The sequence below is a fragment of the Danio rerio genome, chromosome 4 (assembly GCF_052040795.2).
Source record: "Danio rerio strain M-AB ecotype USA chromosome 4, GRCz13ab, whole genome shotgun sequence".
In the NCBI taxonomy this organism is placed as follows: Eukaryota; Metazoa; Chordata; class Actinopteri; order Cypriniformes; family Danionidae; genus Danio; species Danio rerio.
Genome location: NC_141024.2, coordinates 13,342,985 through 13,357,089, shown reverse-complemented (window position 1 = coordinate 13,357,089; position 14,105 = coordinate 13,342,985). Strand labels below are relative to the sequence as shown.

The window sequence follows — 14,105 nt, the reverse complement described above, 5'->3', positions numbered from 1 at the left end:
GTCATTCACACTGCTACTAAACACCAGTATGGTAACACGCATAAAATTAAAGTCATGAAATAAACATTGTTTATCAATATTAGATGTAGCATAGATCTCTAACGTACATAACTGATGGAGAAACAATGGCTCAGTGGCTGGCGCTGAAGCGGGAGGGCTTCTAATTGAGCCAGTCGGCACTCTCTGCGTGGAGTTTGCATGTTCTCCCTGTGTTCGCGTGGGTTACTCTGGTTTCCTCCCACAGTCTAAAAACATGTGATATAAGCAAATTGTAATAACAGTCGCTTAAAGCATACACACTGTAATGATTCTTATAGAACCACCTTATTAACCAAAGTATAGACGAATTACCGGTTTGTAAACATTCAGGATGTGCGCTCAGCGAGGATGCAGAAAAAAACGGGAGCGCTAATATTTACAACGAGGAAATGATGGGCCCTATCATACACCCGGCGCAGTGTGGCGCAAGGCACAGCGCAATAGTCTTTTGGTAGTTTCAGCTTGGCGCAATAGTCGTTTTGAGGTGTTTAAATATCAAATGCATTAGTGCTCATTTGTGCGCCCATAGGCGTTCTGGTTTAAAAAGGGAGGCGTTCTGAGGCGGACCGCTGGCACGTTGCTATTTTGAGAATCTATAATAGATTTTTCATTAAACCAAAACTAACCCGGTCTAAACTCCGGCGCAGAGTTGCGCCTCGCTTACGCACTGCTTAATACGCACAAGAAAGCAATAGGCAAATATCTTTACATATGAAAAAATGTAAATATTAAGGATATATATAGGATATAATAAGAATAGGTATAGGATATAAATATGAAGGATTAAAATATTACAAAACATATTATTTTCTAGCCTACATTAATATGAAAAATCACTGCTTTTATTTCTTTTTCATTATTAGCAGTATTATTTATTATATATCCATATTTATATTTGTTTTATTAAAAACAAGCTTAGATTTGCCCACCTGTCAGGTTTTAGACCATATGGGGCAAAGCATGTGTTTTAGGATATAACTCAGGTTTTTGAACACACTTCGTTTTTATTGTTCATTTATTCGTTTGCTAGAAATTAGAACTGAATTTAGAAATAGATTTGAAACGAATATTTGCGCTTAAACTTAAGTATTTATTTATAGACTAATTGATGCTCTGCGTAAAGGTTTCCCTATCCAAGAGCGAATGTGAAAGTAGTTCCATTATCCCTCATTCTCACGCAGTAGATGCTCTGTTTAACAGTTTTCTGTTAAAAAACTGTTTACTGTTTGCTAGTGAAATGCTCATTTTTTCCACTTAGACTTACTTTGTGTCCTGTAAATAGCGAATGCGCTCTTGGCGCGACGCAGCTGGCTCTTAAAGGGAATGGGAGATGAGACTCTTATTGGTTTATTCTCAAAACACACCTATAACTCATTAAGAAAATAAACTCAACCCTTTTAGACCATGCGCTATGGCGCAAAGCAGGTTTTCCCGTCCTTAAATTAGCAAAAACGCGTTCTGACACACCCTGAAAGCGTTTGCGCTCTGTGCGTGGACCGTCAAAATAGAGCCCGATATCCAATGCTGTACAGAGTTTGTTGCATTAGAGATAAGTTAAATTGATCACATATTATATATGTTATTTACATAATGCTTTCAGCTTATTATAACAGCTCGCCACCCAGTGATAAGCACAGTGATTCTGCAAAATTAACGTTAAAGTGAGCGGCGTTTGTCTGACAGGTCCATTTGCAATAGCAACTTCCCAATGGATATTGGATAAGATGAAATGGCCAAGCTTCCAGCCCCAAATATACAATCTCATTGAAACTTCAAGTCACTTTACAAAAGAGCAGTTAAAGGCCTGCAAGTCTTTGAATGCCAACAATTTTGTTCTTTGTGTTCAATGAAATAAATATTCCATGATTACCAGATTCACAACTGTGTAGTGCTAAAAACCTGCTACTCGAGCATTATCTAAGTGTGAACTCTTGAAAATCAGCTTTAAATTTGCCCAATCAGTGATCTGCAGTCTTTACATGTCACAGTTTAACCAAAGTATGGTTCTCTTGGAACCTCAACTAAGTCACACTGTACAATACACAGTGGGAAACCCCCCAAAAGTGAGCCATACCATGCTGTGGAAAAGGGGCTGAAGGGCGCTGATGTGAATGTTTCTTTTAGGTGTGGTCACATTAGCAACATTTCATAAAACAAAAGAAAAGATTTTTTTCTAACTCTCCAACGTTTAGATTCAATTAAATGGTAAAAAAAACAATCCTTAAACATCTCTGTCAAAAGCATCAATCATTTCCTTGTGTGTAAAACTGTGGAAAAAGTACTTCGCACTACCTTTATTAGGGGCCCTAATTCCTTCCTTAACACATACACAAGCCAGCGCTGAAGTGTCAGAGGTCATTCCAGGGCAGGACGTCCAAGCTGCACGTTCAGACACACAAAGGCCATGTATGGAGCTACAAGGTACACAATGTTATGGAATTTAGTCGACTGCTTTTTTTTTTCGCCTCCTCCTCCCTCCCCTTCCACATGCTCTCCCCCTCTTCCCAACTCCGAAACATCTCTTTAACTCCCGTTCTTTGGTGTACTCACAGGGGAGACGTAGCCCACCTCGGAGCCCCTGACCTCTGCTCTGCAACAGACTCTGTGAATGGGACGGCGGCCCCCACTTCAAAGCCATGCCGTCCCGTGCGCTCTGACAGGGCGCCTCTCGCACCCCTCCTTTGTGGAAAGCCCCCCAGCTCACCTCGGCTATTTGCCCCCACCCACCGCAGCACTGAGGATTTGGTTGTTAGTGCCAGCTCACATCGTCAAGCTGCTCAGTAATTTGGGCAGATTGACCCACATTGAGGGAGGGAGGAGAGGGAGCTCACTGCTACCACAACCATGTTCAGAGGTGGTCTTGCCACCTCTTCCTCTTTTTTTCTGTGCCTTTGTGTGAGAGAGCAGAGCGTTTCCCGCCTCTTTCCTGCTCGTTAGCAAGCACCGAACTGCACATTAAAAGATATTTGTCTGCTTCCCTGCTGAAAAATCCAGCTTAAAACAGCCTAGGCTGGTTGGCTGGTTTTAGCTGGTCGACCAGGCTGGTTTTAGAGGGGTTTTGGCCACTTCCAGGCTGGTTTCCAGCCATTTCCAGCCGGGTCTTAGCTGGTCATTTCCCAGCCTGACCAGCTAAAACCAGCTTGACCAGCCTAGCCAAGCTGGGAGTCCAGCCAAAACCAGCTATATCCAGCTTAAACTAGGCTGGTCAAGCTGGTTTTAGCTGGATTTGGCTGGTCATTTTCCAGCCTGACCAGCTAAGACCACGCTGGAAATGGCTGAAAACCTGCCTGGAAGTGGCCAAAACCCCTTTAAAACCAGCCTGGTAGACCAGCTAAAACCAGCCAACCAGCCTAGGCTGGTTTAAGCTGGATTTTTCAGCAGGGTTGTTCAAGCTACGTATTTAACATGTGCTGAAACGACACAATTCTTGAGTTTTTTTGTGGACAACTTGAGTGAAGTTTCTTAAACTAATTTCGAGAGGAGCACGTGATGGGTTTGACTACAGCTGATCCCTATCACTAATCACCAGCTACCCAATCGGATCACTCTAAATTCAATATAAATTTCCAGCCTAAACTTCATTCCTCATATTCGTTCTGGAAAACCCCCCCACCCCCTATCCATTCTCCCTCCTCTTCAATTCTAAGTTCGGGCGACACAATGGCTCAGTGGCTAGCACTGTTGCCCCACAGCAAGGAGGTCGTTGGTTCAACACTAGCCGAGCCAAACGATACTCTCTGTGCGGAGTTCGCATGTTCTCCCCATGTTCGCGTGGGTTTTCCCCGTGTACTCCGGTTTCAACCCACACTCAAAAACCATGCAACAAAAGTTAAAGTCACAAGCACTTACTACAAACTAGTGCAGTTATTGGTCTATTTTGGGAAGTTATCGAGAACTACCTGATCTCATATCCCTCCTAATGCTCCTAATAACAAATATAAATTTAGACACACAGTAGTTTCTTGTTACTTCTGACTAGGGGTGTGCGGATTCATCCTAATATCGATAGTATCAATACCAATGCTGGTATTGAAATAGGATCTCCATTAGCATAATAAGATCAATACTTTAATGTAAAACAGTCTAATATGCTAATGTGCAATACTTACATTTACATTTAGTCATTTAGCAGACGCTTTTATCCAAAGCGACTTACAAATGAGGACAAGGAAGCAATTTATACAACTATAAAAGCAACAATGAATAAGTGCTGTAGGCAAGTTTCAGGTCTGCAAAGAAAGTTTAAGAAGCAAAACATTAGTCATTTTTTTAATTTTTTTTATTTGTATTTTTTTTTTATTTAATGTAGTTAGTGGAGGGGTCAGAGAGGGAATTGCAGATTAGTAAGGAAAGTGGAGACTAAATAGTTGAGTTTTAAGTCGTTTTTTGAAGACAGTGAGTGACTCTGCCGTTCTGATGCAGTTAGGGAGTTCATTCCACCAACTGGGCAGATTGAGCGCGAGAGTTCGGGAAAGTGATTTCTTCCCTCTTTTGGGATGGAACCACAAGGTGACGTTCATTCATAGAATGCAAGTTCCTGGAGGGCCTATAAATCTGTAGAAGTGAGAGCAGATAAGGGGCGCAGCCAGAGATCGCTTTGTAAGCAAACATCAGAGCTTTGAATTTGATGCGAGCAGCAACTGGCAGCCAGTGCAAATGGATGAGTAGCGGAGTGACATGTGCTCGAACCACCACCCCTCTTGCTGTGAGGTGACAGCGCTACCCAATATTCAATTTCAGGAAACAAATTATTAGCCTCGATATCAGGTGTAAATATCGATGATACTGGTCCTGTATTTTACTTGGTATCGGATTGATTACTTGAACTGAATGAACACCCCTGCCCAGTATTTTCACCTTGTGGACAAATTGAAAAAGAGAAATAATATGCATAAATAACGTGCTAAATTAACATGTACCAGTCAAGTCAGGTGGTACAACTCAGCTTTCAGAAAATTCCCATAACTGTAAGTTCGACTTCTATATGTCAATGCTGTTGTCATAACGCAGCTCACATTTTTAATTGATTTATTAACCACAATTCGTATCATGCGAGTGAGAATACGTCACACCAGATTCCTGCTTTTTAAAATGGTTTTCAATTCAAATAATAGCTGGACGGATTACACAATACTTGTTTCACTTCTATCCAGATGACAACATTGTTATGGACTCAATCCAGTTTTATATGCTTTATTATCGTGATGTTAATGTTTTGAATTAGCGCCTCGAGACCTTTTTTTTATTTGCATTTGTGTTTGCACGGCTCGCTTCTTTTCTTCTCTGTTTGAGGTGAGTAGCAGATGATTGTTACTTTTTGTGTCTTCCACGCTGAAGGATGTCCGTCCTCTGTGCTGAGCAAATAAAACGCTTTTCCTGTCGTCTCTGTGTTTTCTGCGTGCAGCTGTTGAAGCGCTGGCGCAGACTCGACTGTCCGCCTCAGACCCTTTAAATCCCATTTCATGCCTTTCTATTTAATCCTTACACCCGGATATCACGTTATAATCTTAACTATGAGCCTTTTAGAAAACATTAGCATATTTGTATATGTGAAAACGCGTAATTGACATGGCATTTCAAACATCTTAGCCTGCTTTTAATGTCATGCTTTCTTAAACCGTAGCAACAACTCTTTTCCAGCTATACACATTTTATGATTGATAATTGTGAAGCTGTTAAACATTGTCAGTTAAACGCTGTAGGACCATTTAAAACCGATTTCTAACTTTATTTGCTCTTAACACTCTTTAAATTAAATGACGAAGGGATCAAATGTCTATTGAATATCAATAATAATTTAATTTAAACAATGTAGAATCCTAAAAATAACACATAGCATCAACATTTCCAAATAATATGGATGCATCTTTAAACACATATGGTATATTTTATGTATCTAAATCGTTATTTTTTCTCACTCTTTTTATTACCCCTATTATGCATCATTAATATTAATAATACATTTTATTTATGACGCGCTTTTCTAAAACCCAAATCATTATAAATGAATGATCAACAGTACATGAATATATAGGCTATTTTTAAAAATGAATGACCTTATATGCAGCGGTGGCCGCTTAGGACTCCAGAAAATCCGAGGACCCCCAAATAAATACCTAAAAGGATAAATTGTACATATAAATTGTATATATCATCATTTTTTGTCATATGTTGTTAGACGAGTATCTAAAAATATTAAAGTTTAATGTTTATTACATCTGCGCAGATGAGAAGTCCAGCTGTCCGCTTTAGGTAAAGGTTTAGTTTAAAAAACTAAATATTTTTAATATAATTTTTAGTTGTGAATTCATTTTAAGAAAACAAATCTTTTTTTTTTTTACAAGATACTTTAAATGTTGTCATTATTATTTTGCATTTAGACAAAATGTAGAAAAGGAGGGATTGAGTAATATAGGAAAAAATAAAATAAAATAAATCAGTTAAAAATAAATGAAAGTAGAAAATGTGCATTTCAGAAATTTTGGGCTTTCATAACTCATAAGTTTTCATAACTCATTTCTTATAACTAATTTATTTTATCTTTGCCATGATGACAGTAAATAATATTTGACTAGATATTTTTCAAGACACTTCTATACAGCTTAAAGTGACATTTAAAGGCTTAATTAGGTTAATTATGGTAACTAGGCCGGTTAGAGTAATTAGGCAAGTTATTGTATAATGATGGTTTGTTCTGTAGACTATCAAAAAAATCTATAGCTTAAAGGGGCTAATAATTTTGACCTTAAAATTGAGTTTAAAAAAATTAAATATAATTTTCTAGTCGAAATAAAAAAAAGACTTTTTCCAGAAGAAAAAATATTCTCAGACATACTGTGAAAATCTCCTTGCTCTGATAAACATCATTTGGGAAATATTTAAACAAGAAAAAAAATCAAAGGAGGGCTAATAATTAACAAATTTTGAAGATAGAAAATAAACATTCAACTTTTTTTTTGTAATTAAAGTTTTTAAAAAATCATGTATGTTACAATGTTTTGCCTGAATTAACATGCACAAAAGATTTATACTACTGCAAAAGTAAGTCCAAGGAACTCGAAAAGTGTGAAAAAAAATATTAAAAAGCATTTATTGACATGGTTATTAATATTTTTTTCACATTTTTCGAGTGCATTGGACTTACTTTTGCTGTTTATTCTGATGAATCTCTTACCCAAAGAGCACCGACACACTAATTAAGCTACCCCTGACCACTTTTTGTTTGATTTTGGATAAATACTACTGATTAATTGATTTTTTTTCCACATGGCTTTTTTTAAGCAGTTGTGTGTTTCTGAATGAAGATGCATTCAAGCAGCCACTCCTCCAAATAGTTCATGGATTGTGCATGAAGTTCAGTCCAGGGTTTTTCCAAGTCTTCAAGTGGCATGACTGTTCCAACCCATCCCACTTTTGGACCACCTTGTCCTCATTCAAGCCTTCAAAGTCCAAAACTTCAGAAATGGAGGTGAGTCAGCAGCACATTTGTACACTAAATTCTCCAGTGCTGAGGAGTCTGTATCTGAATGGCTCCTCAACACATGATCCTCTTTCATTCACTAGTATCTGTTTATAGGAGTGAGTCACACTGATTCTGCTTCCTTCTGAAGATCGAGTGAGTGTGTGCTTTGGGCTGTTTTGGAGGTGTGTGTGTGGGTTAGTGGGTGACTGTGGGTGTCATTACGAGTCAGATTGATGTCTGTTTGTGTTTGGAACGTGGTGAAACTGAGTATGTTTGTGACTGAATCTCATCTTTGTGTAGCCCAGAGACTGAAGGGAAAGTCAGATGTTTTAAAGATGCAGGTGTTAGAAAGTTGTAATATGTTCGGATTTGTGTAGTTTGATCATGCAGTGTATGTTAATGTTATTTCAGTGTCATTGAGTAATTGTAGAATTGGTTTAACCTGCATTTTTAATATATGATTTTTGTTTACAAGTTTAAAGTTGTTGTAATTTAATTGTTTTAATATATATTTTTTTAATTTTTTATATTTTATCTTAGGTAATTATTTTGTTCTTTGTGCGTTTTAGTTCCAATTTTAGTTTCCAATTTAAGTTTAAATAAAAAAAAATTATAAAAAAAGAGAAACATTTGGCATTTAAAATTTAGATATAATTGTATATGCATTTATTTACTTTTAATTAAATAAAACAAAAATACCTTCCCTCTAAAAACCTTGCTCTATATATATTTTTTAGAAATATATATATTTAATTTTGTTTTACTTATTTGTTTTTCATTATTTTAAAAATAATCATGCAGTTGCATCTTCATATATGCAAAAATAAATTATAAATAAACCCTAACTCCCTAAAGCAATATATTGGCAGTGTAAATAAATATGTAATGATGTAATTATAAGTAAAAGATAAAAAATGACAAAAGACAAACATTAATACATATTTTTTATTTCTAAATATGTTTACATGATTAATCATGTTTTTACTAATTAATTTACACCAAATTAATCTAACAATATTATCTTAAATTTGCTCGAATTATGTTTTAATAGTGGATTTAATAATTATAAACTAATATCTAAACAATATGCAAAAATATATTATTAGATTTAACATAATATTTGTAAATAGCTGTTTTTCTTAATATATTTTATAATATTTAATTTGTATTAATGGTAATCAGTCAGCTAGACTGTAACCGACCAATCAAAGTCAGGTTTTCCAGAATATTAAATGGATAGTTCACCCAAAAATCAAATTTTACTCACTACTTACTATCAATTAGTTCCAAACCTTTATGAATTTCTTAATTCTGTTGAACTCAAAAGATACTATTTTGAAGAAATTAGAAAATCGGTAACCATTGACATATATACTACACTGTAAAAAATTATATGATGAATTAGTCATGAACATGTTTTTAATTCATTGTAACTTATTAGGCGTCAAGGTGGCGCACTGGGTAGCACAATTGCCTCACAGCAAGAAGGTCGCTGGTTCAAGCCTCAGCTGGGTCAGTTGGCAATTCTGTGTGGAGTTTGTGTGTTTGCGTGGGTTTCCTCTGGGTGCTCCGGTTTCCTCCACAGTCCAAAGACATGTGCTATAGATGAATTGGATGTTTCCCAGTGATGGGATGCAGCTGGAAGGGCATCCAATGTGTAAATCATGTGCTGGATAAGTTGGCGGTTCATTCCACTGTGGGGCCCCCTGAATTAATAAATGGACTAAGTCGAAAAGAAAATGTATGAAAATGAATGTAACTTATTAATCTAAGTTAATCCTGTTCTAACTTAAATTTATAAGTTACTCAAGCTGTTTTAATTTAGTTTAGCATAATAGAAGTTCAATGGACTCATAAGGTTAATTTTATTCAACTTAAAAATTGACAGTATAGGAAAAAAAATACTGTGCAGGTCAATGCTTACCATTTTCCATCTTTCTTCGAAATAACTTCTGTTGTGTTCAACAGAAGAAAAAAAAACTTCAGGTTTGTGACAAATGAAGAGTAAACATGACAGAATATTCAGTTTGGGATAAAATCAAACTCTGAAAGGAATCTAAAACACAACCAATTCCTTTACATTAATACCACCTCAGTGTGTCATTAAACACAAGCACATGAGCGCACATTTCCATGATTAATGTGCATTCATGTCAACTGTGAGTCTCTAGTCAGTCCCGCAGGCTGTTTGTTTACTCTGTAAGGGGACAGGACGGGAGTGTGTGGCTCTGCATTGACTCATGCCGGTGCTCTTGACTCATCCCGGCGGCAGCTCGCGTGCCGCTCCGCTCAAACCGGCCACGCTCGCACAGTCATCGAGGAACGACTCCACTCTTCTTCTTGTTCTCCGTGACTCATCTTGGTTTCATTTTGCCGCCACCCAACTCGCCTCCTCCTCCCTCAATGGGTCCATCTCTCCTTTCACTCGTCCGTCTCATTCCTTCGCTCCCTCTCTTTCCCTTTTCCTTCCTGGCTCTGTAAATGACCTCATTTTAATGAAGCACAGTCTTGGCACGGAGTCCAAAACCGCATGGCTGGAACCTCCCTCTCCTCCATCTCTCGAAAACCCACCCTGCGCTCCAAAAAATCTGGCTTTCATTCCGCACGCTAATAGAAGCGACCGGGAAGTCTGGGAATTCTAGAGTAACTCCAAGAATTCCACGAGCAGCGTTTGATTGCATTCCATCTCTTATGGCAACAACACCAGCATGTCATAAAAGTTCTTTTCCGAGGCTCGCGCTGCAACATCGTCCCATAAAGCGGGAGACGATTTACACAGTGCGGTCCACACGTCTGGGAATGAAAATGTGATTTCAAACTGGAAATAAACAAAAGGGTTTGGGGCTTTTAAAACGAGGAGACGGCGTGACGTAAAGGGAAGAGATTTTAAAGCTGCTGCAGTATTCATGTGACGCACAATTTACAATTTTTGTGGGACGCGAAGAAGAGAGACTCTTTCTAGCATACACTCACCTGTTAATGTTTTGCTCTGCGCCCCACAGAATTTTTATATGCACCAACCAGGGCTGCACAATATCAGGCGCATTGTGAAAATGTACCCCCGTTTACATTTCTGGAGAGTGCGAATACATAGCGAAAGCTATGTATGGCTGCATTTGGGTGCAATGCTTCAACCCAGGTACCAAAGAATTCTGGCCCAGATTTGGATGTGGCATGTAGCATGTGGGCCAGACACGGCCCTGGTTTGGCAGAGGTGGCACCGTCTTTAAGGCGGCACACAATACTCGGGCCAAATGTAAAGCGTAGAATTTGGCCCAGATGTTAATAATTGATACGTGGTCCATGTAAATTTTGGCTTTTTTGACCCACATTTAAAACACATTTTTGTTATTTTCAAATAAAGAAAAAAAAAGTCTACCAATCAGGTCGCTTTGAGAAAAAGCACGCCCAGAGCATGCCTAAAGCGCAATAATTTATGGGTTAATCAATTTCATTGCAGTCGTGACACACCAACATATACTGCCCAGTTCTGGGTATTAACTTGGCTGAGACTTGGCCCAGATATGGTCCATGTTTAACCCTTGTCTGAAAGCCAGACTTGATTCAATCATGTACCGTAATTCACTGCGGCATGTGGGCCAAGCAAAAACTGATTGTGTGGGCCCGAGCTGGGCGAGAGATATTTTTCTATGTGGGAGGGCAGTATCAAGGGCGTAGGTTTGCCCTTGACATTAGTGGGGACTGGTGAATCAAAGATTAGGAGAACTGGCAGAGTTTATATACTTTTAGATTTAGCTGTTTATTCTGCAGTTAGTTTTCAGGGCATAATATGCACAGACTATATCATCCGGCTATAATGATAGACTGTGTGTTAAAGTGGGGAAAAAACACAAGCATTAAGAGCATTATCGGATATGACGGATTCATTCAGTAGCGAACTTGAGTTTATGTGACTTACACTTTTCGTTAAAAAAAGCTCCTCATGTCCACCTTTTTTTGTGCTGCCGCCATCCTCACTTGTGTGCATCACACACCCACACACCTTATTCTTGCACGATAAATTCCTGCAGTTTGTATCTGAATGCAGCTACAGCCTTTAACATAACAGCAGGGAAAGGCACAGCCAATCACAATGTCCAAATGTGTTTAGGGCGGTACAGCTCGTGGAGAGAACGTGATTTTAATCCTTTCTACATCTCTAGGTTAATACTGACAGCACATTTTTAAAAGTGAATTAAATTATTGGTGAGGACATTTCAATATTTGATGGAAATTGGTGGGGACGTGTTCCCTTCCCCTATGCTAAATGTACACCCCTGCGCATTATGACATCACTGATGGCTTCTGTTTCTTTTTGCTTTTCCAGCTGACCGCTTACCTCCATGTGGAGTGGATGACATTTCTGCTGTTACCAGTTTGCCCAGTAGCTCACCCAGTACGTCGGCAGACTTGAGATGCAGAGAGGAGTTGACCACGACAATGGGGTTCAAGTCTGGAAGAACAGTTCCAGAAAGCAGGTAAAATAAAAACAAAAGGCAAAACAAAACAAAACAAAAAATAAACAAGTAAATAACAAGGTGAGAATTTGGTGAACTCTGAAAACGTGGTCAAAATCAGGCTGCCGCGAGGTCTTTTCTTTTTCTGGATTGTTTTCAAACACTGTCGGTTGGGTTTAGGGAAGGCGGTGGGCGGGTCAATCTGTGCTTTTGAAAACATTATTGGTTGGGTTTAGGGAAGGGGGTTGGTGGGGGGTTCGGTTGGTTGGTCAGTCAGTCAGTCAGTCGACAGCGACCTCTGGTGGATTTGCGCGAGAACAGCAGGCGTGAATGGCACTTCCGAGAGAAATTTGAGATCTGAATAAGCATAGGCAGCAGCCTCTGGTAGATTTGTGAAAACAAATACTGCAAAAAAACATAGCTCCTGGAACATATTTGGCGCTCTCCAGAAATGTATATAGGGGTACATATCAATAATGAGCCTGTAGTGCAATATATCACAAAATTAAATTATTCATTCATCCATTCATTCATTCTTCTTCAGCAAAGTCCCTGATTTACCAGGTGACGCCACAGCGAAATGAACCGCTAACTACTTTTTCAAATGTTTTAAACATTGCAATGTTTTGCAATAAATTAATGATTTAATGCAAGAGTACCTTTGCGTGCCTGACCATAGCAAACGTATAGCTCTGAAAGACTTCTCAGTACATCAGGCAATGCTTCATCTCTGAAAGCAAGCAGAGTGGGCATGCTGGTTTTCTGGACAAAAATCTGTATTTAATTTAGTAACGTGCTGAAATATGACCAATCAAGCCATGTTGAAACTCTAACTGCACTCTGCTTCAAGTTTTTGAAATTATACAAATTAGCCACTTTTCTAACAAAACACTGTTGACAAGTTTCCTACAGTAACTTACTGGCAGCAGTTTTGTGTGTACTGTATTTACATTTACAGCACCGTTCATCTTGCTGTGTATTTATTTACAGAATTGCATGTCTAAAATACAGTAATTTTCACAATGCAAATTAACAATGCAGTAACATACTGCATAAATGTTCTACAGTAAAATAAAGATTATATTAGAGTTAAGTAGTACTGTGTAATTTACAAAAATATTTAACGGTGTACTGAAGATGGCTACGTTTCTTCGTGAGAACGGAGACAGGTGCAAATGAGTCCAAACGAGGCGCTGTTCCATTTGAGTGAACGTCTGTCTGAGCAGAGCAATCTGGTTTCCTCTGTTCGACATTAACTAAAGCTGCTAATTGAGCTTCAATTACAGTTTAAGCTGTGTGTTAGAGTGGAACATTAAAGGGATGTTCACTCTTAAATTAAAATTGGCTATTTTTCACACTTTCAAGTTTACTTTACACCCCAGACTGTCACAAATAAGCTGATCATTGAGACTGTGGATTTAAGATAATAATAACAATAATAATAACAACAAAGCAGTTTTTTACACAGACCAATCATATTGCGTTAAAAGCATTAGCATCATCTTTATTTATTTATTTATTTATTTATTTATTTATTTGTTTTTTATTTGGCAGGGACAGTGTACATTAATTAGCATTTCTGCAAATACACCAGAATTAGCCAGAAGGCTATTTTTCATCTGTTGTCTCTGAACAACCTAAAAAGAAAACAATACAAGAATAAAAACATCTTCAGGAGCCACATGTATTAATTTTTTTCTCCCTGTAGATGTTTTTTGGACTCTCAAAGCAGCAGTAACCATTGTGTTTATGAATCAACAAACACCACAATTTCAAAAAAAAATATCATCTTCACCGTTCAACTGAAGATAAAAGTCACCTACAACTTGGATGCTCTGTGGATGAGTAAATACTAATAGTCATTCCTGAGTGAACTATCCCTTTACTTCATGACTTTGATAGAAAAAATATTGTTTGTTGTTGTCACTTTTCTGAATTTACAGCGTATGATGAACTCGAGTTAAAATCTTAAAAAGAATAATGATAAAGATCCTATAAATAATCAGTCTAAATCTGAGGTATTTTCAGTGGTCGGTTCAAACCTCAAATTTAGTGTTTCTTCCACATGATTTTAGCTTCAATGTTGGTACAATACTGACAGCTAGTGGACACTAACTTGCCATAGCTCACTGCTCTGGATTTTCAGA

The 14,105-nt window shown here is 38.0% G+C and overlaps 1 protein-coding gene across 10 annotated transcripts in view; it reads left to right on the top strand.

The window, feature by feature from the left end:
* The window catches only part of msrb3 (methionine sulfoxide reductase B3), a 113,416-nt gene extending 101,435 nt beyond the window's left edge, over positions 1 to 11,981 (top strand). For all 10 annotated transcript variants that reach the window (XR_015481923.1, XR_015481918.1, XR_015481917.1 and 7 more), the window contains 2 exons: positions 7,324 to 7,507; positions 11,829 to 11,981. The gene's annotated coding sequence lies outside the window, so the exon portion shown is untranslated. The remainder of the gene's footprint in view (positions 1 to 7,323; positions 7,508 to 11,828) is intronic.
* Positions 11,982 to 14,105: the final 2,124 nt, after the last annotated feature.